At 35.6% G+C, this 11,165-nt stretch overlaps 1 pseudogene; it reads left to right on the forward strand.

Moving 5' to 3' along the window:
• Nucleotides 1-11,165, forward strand: part of LOC107669030 (glutamate receptor ionotropic, kainate 2-like) — a 66,074-nt pseudogene that overhangs the window by 30,283 nt on the left and 24,626 nt on the right.

Raw genomic sequence — 11,165 nt, forward strand, 5'->3', positions numbered from 1 at the left:
CACACACACACACACACACACACACACACACACACACACTCACACACACATGTACACACACACACACACTTCATATCGATATCGTACTTGATACACACATTTCAAGTGTCTAAATGATCAAAATGTTTTTCAAAACATGTCTTCTGTCTCTGATTGATAGTGTTTTATCAGTAAAAGCTCTTTTAGTGTAATTGTAGAAACGTCCAGCTTCAGCTGGAGCTTCTCGTGTCAAATCTTGACTGATTTTGATCAAGTAAGCATCAGAATAACTGCAGTAATATCTCCAGATGAACACTTACTGGACTGAAGCAGCTCAGCTTTACTTGATTCTCCATCAATCATGTTTTAGAGTCTCAAATCTGATCCTCAGGATCTTTTGAGGAGCGTTTGTTTCCAGAAGCTTTACTTTCACTGTTCCTCAGCGGAGGAATGATCTTCACAAGCCTCCAGAACATCTCACATCTTCTGAGGAGCCTTTATTTCTTCAGCTCTCAATCACTGCATTATATGTTTGGAGCATTTCACTCTCATCTTACTGAGACATGTTACTGCAGATATAGAGTGATGACTGATATTTAGATCATTTTATGTCAGTATCTGCTGCACTGTTATAAAGATCTCATTGATTTAAATCACAAGCATCAGAATTTCATCATAGAAATATCAGCATCTGCAGCAAATTCATATTTTTGCGTTTGAGTCTCTGAATAAAACTGAGCTGTTTTTTCCTCCATATTCTCACTACATCAGACTATATGAGCCATAAAAGCCGATGACCAAATATGATAAAAAACATAAAAACGCACAAACTTCAAAACATCTCATTTTTTGGACTCTTACGTCATGTTATGTCAGGCTTTCCGGAGATAAATGATGACATTTGCTGCATTTGTTTCGCTGCTGTACTGTACGGTTCTGGTCCCGGTCCTGATGCTGGAGTGTTCTGCTGTTGCAATGGTGATGCTCTTGTTTGGCGCCGAGTGAATAAACACAATCTGGCAACTCGCGGTGCAACTTTGGGAAACACTGTGGATACGTTTCTTATCAGATATGTTAATGAGTTCAAACTGATTTGAATATTCATTTACATTTTGTGTTGAATTTTTAACTTTAAGTTGTGGTTGCCTAAAGTCCTGTATTCCTCGTGTGTGTGTGTGTGTGTGTGTGTGTGTGTGTGTGTGTGATAAACTGGCATATCAGTCCTTTCACTGAATCAACTTCATTAGGATATATCCAGCTTTACACAAAGTTCACATCAGTAATACAAGTTTACACAATCAAAAGCTCAGTGACTCAATTCAAACAGTTCGAACACTCAATGATTCAATTCAGATAGTTCAAACTATCAGTATTTCAATTCCAATGGTAACACTTGATCGCCCACTTTAGACATTCTACTAACAGAAAGTAACTTTGCAACTACATGTCAACTAGCAGTCTTTAGAGTATTAGTAGACTGTCTGCTTAATATCTTCCAACACTTTATTTGGATGGGTCCACAACATACAACATACTGACTATGAGAAACTTTGCAAGTAGATGTCAATTTATTCTACTAACCATAAACCTAATCTAACAGTCTACTCTGAGAGATAGTAGACATGTAGTTGCAAATTAATGAGAATTAGTTGACATGTAGTTGCAAAGTTACTTACAGTTAGTAGAATGTCTAAAGTGGACTATCAAAATAAAGTGTAACAGTTCAAACATTCAATGATTCAATTCTAACAGTTCAAATGCTCACGATTCAATCCAAACAGTTCAAACTATCTGTATTTCAATTCTAACAGTTCAAATGCTCACGATTCAATCCAAACAGTTCAAACTATCTGTATTTCAATTCTAACAGTTCAAACGCTCACGATTCAATCCAAACCCGATTCGATTTTAACAGTTCAAACTATCGGTATTTCAATTCTAACAGTTCAAACGCTCACGATTCAATCCAAACAGTTCAAACTATCTGTATTTCAATTCTAACAGTTCAAACGCTCACCGATTCAATTCCAACAGTTCAAACTATCGGTATTTCAATTCTAACAGTTCAAACGCTCACGATTCAATCCAAACAGTTCAAACTATCTGTATTTCAATTCTAACAGTTCAAACGCTCCCCGATTCAATTCCAACAGTTCAAACTATCGGTATTTCAATTCTAACAGTTCAAACGCTCACGATTCAATCCAAACAGTTCAAACTATCTGTATTTCAATTCTAACAGTTCAAACGCTCCCCGATTCAATTCCAACAGTTCAAACTATCGGTATTTCAATTCTAACAGTTCAAACGCTCACGATTCAATCCAAACAGTTCAAACTATCTGTATTTCAATTCTAACAGTTCAAACGCTCCCCGATTCAATTCCAACTGTTCAAACTATCGGTATTTCAATTCTAACAGTTCAAACACTCAATGATTTAATTCCAACAGTTCAAACACTCAATGACTATCAGTATTTCGATTCTAACAGTTCAAACTATCGGTATTTCAATTCTAACAGTTCAAACGCTCACGATTCAATCCAAACAGTTCAAACTATCACTATCAGTATTTCGATTCTAACAGTTCAAACTATCGGTATTTCAATTCTAACAGTTCAAACGCTCACGATTCAATCCAAACAGTTCAAACTATCACTATCAGTATTTCGATTCTAACAGTTCAAACTATCGGTATTTCAATTCTAACAGTTCAAACGCTCACGATTCAATCCAAACAGTTCAAACTATCACTATCAGTATTTCGATTCTAACAGTTCAAACTATCGGTATTTCAATTCTAACAGTTCAAACGCTCACGATTCAATCCAAACAGTTCAAACTATCACTATCAGTATTTCGATTCTAACAGTTCAAACTATCGGTATTTCAATTCTAACAGTTCAAACGCTCACGATTCAATCCAAACAGTTCAAACTATCACTATCAGTATTTCGATTCTAACAGTTCAAACTATCGGTATTTCAATTCTAACAGTTCAAACGCTCACGATTCAATCCAAACAGTTCAAACTATCACTATCAGTATTTCGATTCTAACAGTTCAAACTATCGGTATTTCAATTCTAACAGTTCAAACGCTCACGATTCAATCCAAACAGTTCAAACTATCACTATCAGTATTTCGATTCTAACAGTTCAAACTATCGGTATTTCAATTCTAACAGTTCAAACACTCAATGATTCAATTCCAACAGTTCAAACACTCAATGATTAAATTCTAACAGTTCAAACTATCGGTATTTCAATTCTAACATTTCAAACACTCAATGATTCAATTCTAACAGTTCAAACTATCAGTATTTCAGTTCAAACTGTTCAAACACTCAACGATTAATAAACAGCGAAATACTTGTTCGTCTGTCATGAAGCTTCAGCCGCTGTGAATCTGGAAGTTCAGATGAGTCGTTTCGCCACTGTCTCTTGATTCATTGCCAGCTCTCATCCGTAGCTAATTCGCAACGAGTTAGGTCTCAATCTCAGCAGTAAAATCCCAGTGAATTAATCCAAAAACTCTGCTGTTTAGCTTCTGAGATCAGATCAGGCCGTAAGCTTTGTGCACATGTGCTCCACGCAGGTGCCCTTTTAATTCTTCACGACGTTAATCAGCGAATCACTGCGACACATCGCCCTCCTGTGGACGCTCGGGTGAAGACCAGCTAAAACCAGATCAAGCCAGCAAACCAGCTTAGGATAGTTTAAGCGGTTTTATTTTCAGCTTCACTAATATAAAAGTGCAATTTTTTTCAGCATACTGCATACTATAATTTCAGTTATAACATCATATCTGTTGAGCCTCAGTGTGTGTGTTTATATAGTACATAAGATCTGATAGGACTGAGAGAGAGAGACACAGACAGACTGCACTCTCTCACTCTCTCTCATCTTGACAACCGTTGCCGCCAGTGAGGCAGAGTTGCCATGGAAACCATTGCCCGTGTGGTGAATCTCTGTTGCTAGCGTGCGGCAGGAGGCCTGTGACGGTGATTTCAGTGGGTTTTACAGAACGTGTGCACACTGCACAGAGAGATTCATTATAACTCAGCACAGTAGTGATGAGGAGCTCATCATCATCATCAGATGTTCAGTGTCTGTCAGAGCAAATGCACTCTCACACACACACACACACACACACACACACACACTCTCTCTCTCTCTCTCTCTCTCACACACACACACACACAAACTGAGAGCAACATGTTCCTCTGAATAACTGTGTGTGTGTGTGTGTGTGTTTGGATTGTCATTCACTATCTGTTTGTGAGCCTGAAGGATCTCTCACACCAATTGTGTGTGTGTGTGTGTGTGTGTGTGTGTGTGAAGCTCGCTGCAGTGCAACCGACACAAACCCTGGCGCTTCGGGGGACGATTCATCAGCTTCATTAAAGAGGTACAGGCACATAACAGAGCTATTACTCAATAATTTAAATATATTACACATTACTACTTTAGTTTAATTTATTTTATTTTTTTATTTTACCTGAGATGATTATACACCTTGCACCATACAAGAATAAAATAAAACACTTGGAAAAATTCAATGCTCTGTCAATTGTTTGTAACACAACAAAACCATAAACAATACCTTCAAACTAAATATTACATTCAATAACTTGAATACCAGAAAATGTGATCAGATAGATGATTCACTTTGATTCAAAGTAAGCATCTGAACTTTCACTTTCAGATTCAAATGAATCACTTTTCCCCTCAAAACTCAATAATATGTTTAATGTGAATCAAAAGCTCAATGTTCGATGAATCTATTCAGTTAATCAGCGATGTAGAATAGGTGGGCAGGGCTAATCAGACAGCAATTTTGAATCTGTGGGCGGGGATAATCAGACAGCGATGTAGAATAGGTGGGCGGGGCTAATCAGACAGCGATTTTGAATCGGTGGGCGGGGCTAATCAGACCAAGAGGTAGAATCGGTGGGCAGGGCTAATCAGACAGCGATTTTGAATCGGTGGACGGGGCTAATCAGACCAAGAGGTAGAATCGGTGGGCGGGGCTAATCAGACAGCGATTTTGAATCGGTGGGCGGGCTAATCAGACAGCGATGTAGAATAGGTGGGCGGGGCTAATCAGAAAGCGATTTTGAATCTGTGGGCGGGGCTAATCAGACCAAGAGGTAGAATCGGTGGGCAGGGATAATCAGACAGCGATTTTGAATCGGTGATCGGGGATAATCAGACAGCGATGTAGAATAGGTGGGCGGGGCTAATCATACAGCGATTTTGAATCGGTGGGCAGGGCTAATCAGACCAAGAGGTAGAATCGGTGGGCAGGGCTAATCAGAGAGCGATTTTGAATCAGTGGGCGGGGCTAATCAGACAGCGATTTTGAATCGGTGGGCGGGGCTAATCAGACAGCGATTTTGAATCGGTGGGCGGGGCTAATCAGACAGCGATTTTGAATCTGTGGGCGGGGATAATCAGACAGCGATGTAGAATAGGTGGGCGGGGCTAATCAGACAGCGATTTTGAATCTGTGGGCGGGGATAATCAGACAGCGATGTAGAATCGGTGGGCGTGGCTAATCAGGCCGATGTAGAATCGGTGGGCGGGGCTAATCAGGCCGATTTTTAATCGGTGGGCGGGGCTAATCAGACCGCAATGTATAATCGGTGGGCGGGGCTAAACAGGCAGCGATGTAGAATATGCTGTGAAGAGCACTAGTGAGTGCTGCAGGGAGAGGGTTTCAATCCTTCATGAGAAGAGCGCGCGTTTGAGTCTCTGTTGTTCTGCAGGTGTGTCTGTTGATGTTCAGATCGTGAGTGTCGCCTGCGTGTCTCTCGTCAGATCTTCGCTCTCATCACGGGTAATTTGTGAAAATGACACATTGTACTTGCAGAAACAGCGTTTCCGTCTCCGTCTCCGTCTCTGCGTCTCTGTTTGTGCTTTGAAGTCAAACTTCAGAATGATGATCCTGGAGAACAATGAGCTTCTCTCACAGAGACGGAGACGCGCTTCAGTCGTTCTGACGCCAAAAAAACACTGTAACGTGAGACAACTGTGTCAGATATAAAGCCATCAAATCTTCTACTGTAAATGTGAGATTTCACTTAACTTAACAGAATCCGATAAATAATGCTAAAATTATTCAGAAACACTCTCCATACATCTCTAAAATAAGATCTAAAGATATGAATAGCAAACCAAACATTACGTATGAAATTAATTTTAAATGATTTGATTTAATTATCCCATTATACATTATGCCAAATTTAGTTTTATATTAAAAAATAAGTATCCTTACAAAATATAGACAACATATGACCACCATCTGGAGAGGAAAAAATATTATTTTTTTATTTCTTGTTTATTTAATACGTTTTAATTAATTCATTAGCTTTTAAATATTAGATGAATACAATGTGAATATTATTAATTAAAATTAATGAATATAATTATTAATTAACATTAAATCATTTCAATTTTCAGAGAAATGTCAGATATTTTTCGGATTTGTCCTTCATACAACATAGTGAAAATTATTCCTCTGAAATGTTCAATGATTTATTTAATGCGTTTTAATGTATCAATTAGCTTTTAAATGTTATTATTTATTAATCTTATAATATAATTTAATTTATATTAGTTATTATTTTTGTCTATTTTTAAATATATATTATTAATTTATTTAGTAAGTTACGGATGCAGTTTTCTTTCCTATATTGTCATATTTCCTATTGAAACACAAAGTTGGGCTGGGACATATTCAAGATAGATATAATATGTTTAATTTTTTGCATATACATTTAATTTTATTATTTACTTTTCATATATAAAATAAATATTATACATGTATTTGCAGATTTACTAGTGTTTGCTGTTCATATTTTAATTAAATAATTTGGAATGAGTTATTTCTGCTCTGATCGTAAGTAACACTGTGGAGAATAAACGTGCAGCGCATGTAAGCGTGACGTGTGTGAATGTGTGGCGTGTTTGTGTCCACAGGCATCATGGGACGGACTGACGGGTCGAATCCTCTTCAACAAAACCAACGGCTTGAGGACGGACTTCGACCTTGACGTGATCAGTCTCAAAGAGAACGGACTCGAGAAGGTGTGTGTGTGTGATTCAGGTGTACGTGAGAGTGTGTGTGTGAGTGTGTGTTCATGCATCAGGTGTGTGTGTGTGTTTTCTGCACAGATCGGGACGTGGGATCCTCCGCGGGGACTCAACATGAGCGAGAATCACAAGAGTAAAATCACCAACATCACAGACTCACTGTCCAACAAATCACTGCGTGTGTCTACAATACTGGTAAACACACACACACACACACACACACAGACACAGACACAGACACAGACACAGACACAGACACAGACACAGACACAGACACAGACACAGACACAGACACAGACACAGACACAGACACAGACACAGACACAGACACAGACACAGACACAGACACAGACACAGACACAGACACAGACACAGACACAGACACAGACACAGACACAGACACAGACACAGACACAGACACAGACACAGACACAGACACAGACACAGACACAGACACAGACACAGACACACCCTCACACACACACACGCACGCACACGCACTCACACGCACACACACGCACACGCACACACACACTCACACACTCACACTCTCACACACACCCTCACACGCACTCACACGCACACTCACACACTCACACGCACACACACAATCACACGCTCACACGCACACACGCACACACACAATCACACACTCACACACAATTTTTTTTTTATTATTTTATTATTTAGTGCTTCAATTTATTTCAAAAAGTATTTTGTTTAATTTAGAAAATGATTTTAAATAACAGAGATGCTGTACTTTTGAAACACTGAAATAATGAATTACACAAAAAATTTAATTATGTCATTACAAACTTTTGTAGATTCATTAATATTTGCTTTCATTTTCAACACAATTTAAATGCATTCATTTATTTACTTATTTATATCTGAAGAATTCATTTGCAAAAACAGGTAAGTCCGTTTTTAACAATTTTCAAAAACCATGTTTTTTCATTGTGCATTCCAATTTATCTCAGTCAAACTGCAGCTGGGTTATTTTGATTAGGTACAAAAATACAGCTAACTAACACAATAAAAAACGATTTTTGAAAATGAAAAAAAAAAATTATGTTTTTGCAAATGAACTCTTCCTTTATTTATATATTTATTTATAGTTGTAATCTAAACACAATGACACGTGAAGCAGTCATCCTCTGAGATCTTCTGTGTGTCTCAGGAGGAGCCGTACGTCATGTTTAAGAAGTCGGATAAACCTCTGTACGGGAACGACCGCTTCGAGGGATTCTGCGTGGATCTGCTGCGGGAGCTTTCGGGAATCCTGGGCTTCCGTTACGAGATGCGGTTAGTGGAGGACGGTAAATACGGAGCGTTTGAGGAGAGTACGGGCCAGTGGAACGGCATGGTGCGTGAGCTCATGGACCACGTGAGTGCTTTATATGCCATTACTGCATTTCTTCATTATGCATCTTCAATTGGCTTTTAGTTTTAGTTACATTTTTGCTCATTTTCTTATGTGTTTTTATCATTTTTAATACTATATGTGACCCTGCAGCACAAAAGCAGTGTTAAGTCGCTGGGGTATATTTGTAGCAATAGCCAACAATACATTGTATGGGCCAAAATTATAGATTTTCTTTTATGCCAAAAATCATTAGGATATTAAGTAAAGATCATGTTCCATGAAGATATTTTGTAAATTTCCTACCGTAAATATATCAAAACTTAATTTTTGATTAGTAATATGCATTGCTAAGAACTTCATTTGGACAACTTTAAAGATGATTTTCTCAATATTTAGATTTTTTTGCACCCTCAGATTCCAGATATTCAAATAGTTGTATCTCAGCCAAATATTGTCCTATACCAAATACTGACCATACATCAATGGAAAGCTTATTTATTCAGCTTTCAGATGATGTATAAATCTCAATTTTGAAAAATTGACACGTAAGACTGGTTTTGTGCTCCAGGGTCACATTTTATAATATAGGTTTAATTTATTTTTATTTTAGTTTAAGTTTTTATTTATTTTTTTATTTAGTGCTTCGATTTATTTCAGTTACTTGCCATTTCTAAATTTCATTAAGTTTTTAATCTAATAATTATTTTTTAATTTTATTTCAGCTTTATTTCAACTAACAAAAAATTATGTTTTTAGTTTTAGTTAATTATAACGACACTGGTGAGTGCTTATCATGGTTATGGACAGCACCAGGGTTATTTTAATACTTTTTATATACTATAATATTTTTAAATAATATTTTTAATTTGACTTTATTTTATATTTTTAGTTTATTTTTAGTTTAATTTTTAGTAATTTACTTATATGTTTTTGCAGTTTTTAATATTATTTTATAATATTTTTCTTTAGGTTCAATTTATTTTTATTTTAGTTTAAGTTAGTAATTTCAGTGCTTCAATTTATTTTAGGCAACATTTCTAATTTTCATTTAGTTTCGATTCTAGTTTACTTTTTTAATTTAGTTGTTTTTATTAGTATTTTATTCATATTTATCTTTAGATTTAATTTAAAGTATTTTAGTTCAGTTTTAGTTTTTATTTATCTCCATTTAGTAATGTTAGTGCTTTCATTTATTTAAGTTACTTGTCATTTCTAATTTTCCTTTGGTTTAAGTTTTTCATCTAATATTTATTTAACAAAAATTATGTTTTTAATTATAACAACCCTGATGAGTGCTTATCATAGTTATGGAGAGCACCAGTGTTATTTTTATATTTAAATCTTTTTAAAAATATTGTTTCTATGATATTTTTTAAATAATATTTTGAATTTGATTTTATTTTTATATTTTTTGTTTATATTAATTCTAGTTTAATTCTTAGTCATTTTGTTATGTTTTTGTCGTTTTTATGATTTATTTAGTTTTAGCTGTTATTATTTCCAGTTAGTAATTTTAGTGTTCATTTAATTTTTAGCACAATTTATTTCAGTTATTTTTTCATCTAATATTTTATAAAAATATACACATTAGGCTTTGAATATGTATGAATTTAGCAAAAGATGCAACATTTCCTGTGTTTTTCACCCATCTTAGTCTTACAGGCACGAATCATTCACGAATAATTTCAGAAGTATTTTTAATTTTAATCAATTTTATTTTTAACTTCATTCGTCCGATAGCAACGCTGAATTGGATTTGAACTCGACCCGAAATGAATTGATGCTTTTCATGTTCATGATCCACATCGGAAACCTGCTGGATTTAGGACAGAAATATATTCATGATATATATTCTGAGTATTTCTACATGATGTCAAAACATGTTTAACTAACTTGTTCAGTTTAAAGTCTAGAGGAGTGTCACAAATGATTCAGAGTTGATGAACTGATTCAGTCGAATCTTTTCGTTCCTTATATAGCCCTACTAGAGCTGTCGATTTAACAATGTTAATTTGGTGTGATTAATTATGGAAAAAAATGGCGTAAAAATGATTAACGCATGAAATGGTGTTTTTTTTAACGAATTAATTGAGTGAATGATTCAGTGACTCATTCATAAAGACAGTTCCTTGCTTCGTTTCCTAAATGAATCAGCCGTTTGAATGAAATGAGTGAGTGAATGATTCAGTGATTTATTCATAAAGACAGTCACTTGCTTCATTTCTGAATGATTCTGCAGTTTTGAGCGAATCAAGTGAGTGAATGATTCAGTAATCAAATCAGCCATTTGAACAAATCGGTTGAATAAATTATTCAGTGACTCACTTATTAAGACACTGATTCGCCGCCACCTACTGGTGCTTTTACTTTTATATTTAAAGTATTTCATTTTTTTTTCATGTTCATTTAAAAAACACTATTTGTCATATCATGATTTATGCAGTGTTGAATCAAAATATTTTTCTAAAGCTATTTTTTTGTAATGTCTATTTGATGCTTTTCTCATTTAACACAATATTGACTTTAAATGATCTTTTGCAGAGTAATTAATTAATCATGTAATTAATTTAGTGCTGTCAAGCGATTAATCGCATACAAAATAAAAGTTTTTGTTTGCATAATATATGTGTGTGTTCTGTGTATTTATTATGTATACAGTGGGTACGGAAAGTATTCAGACCCCCTTAAATTTTTCACTCTTTGTTATATTGCAGCCATTTGCTA

Source organism: Sinocyclocheilus anshuiensis, unplaced genomic scaffold, assembly GCF_001515605.1.
Source record: "Sinocyclocheilus anshuiensis isolate Anshui unplaced genomic scaffold, SAMN03320099.WGS_v1.1 scaffold276, whole genome shotgun sequence".
In the NCBI taxonomy this organism is placed as follows: Eukaryota; Metazoa; Chordata; class Actinopteri; order Cypriniformes; family Cyprinidae; genus Sinocyclocheilus; species Sinocyclocheilus anshuiensis.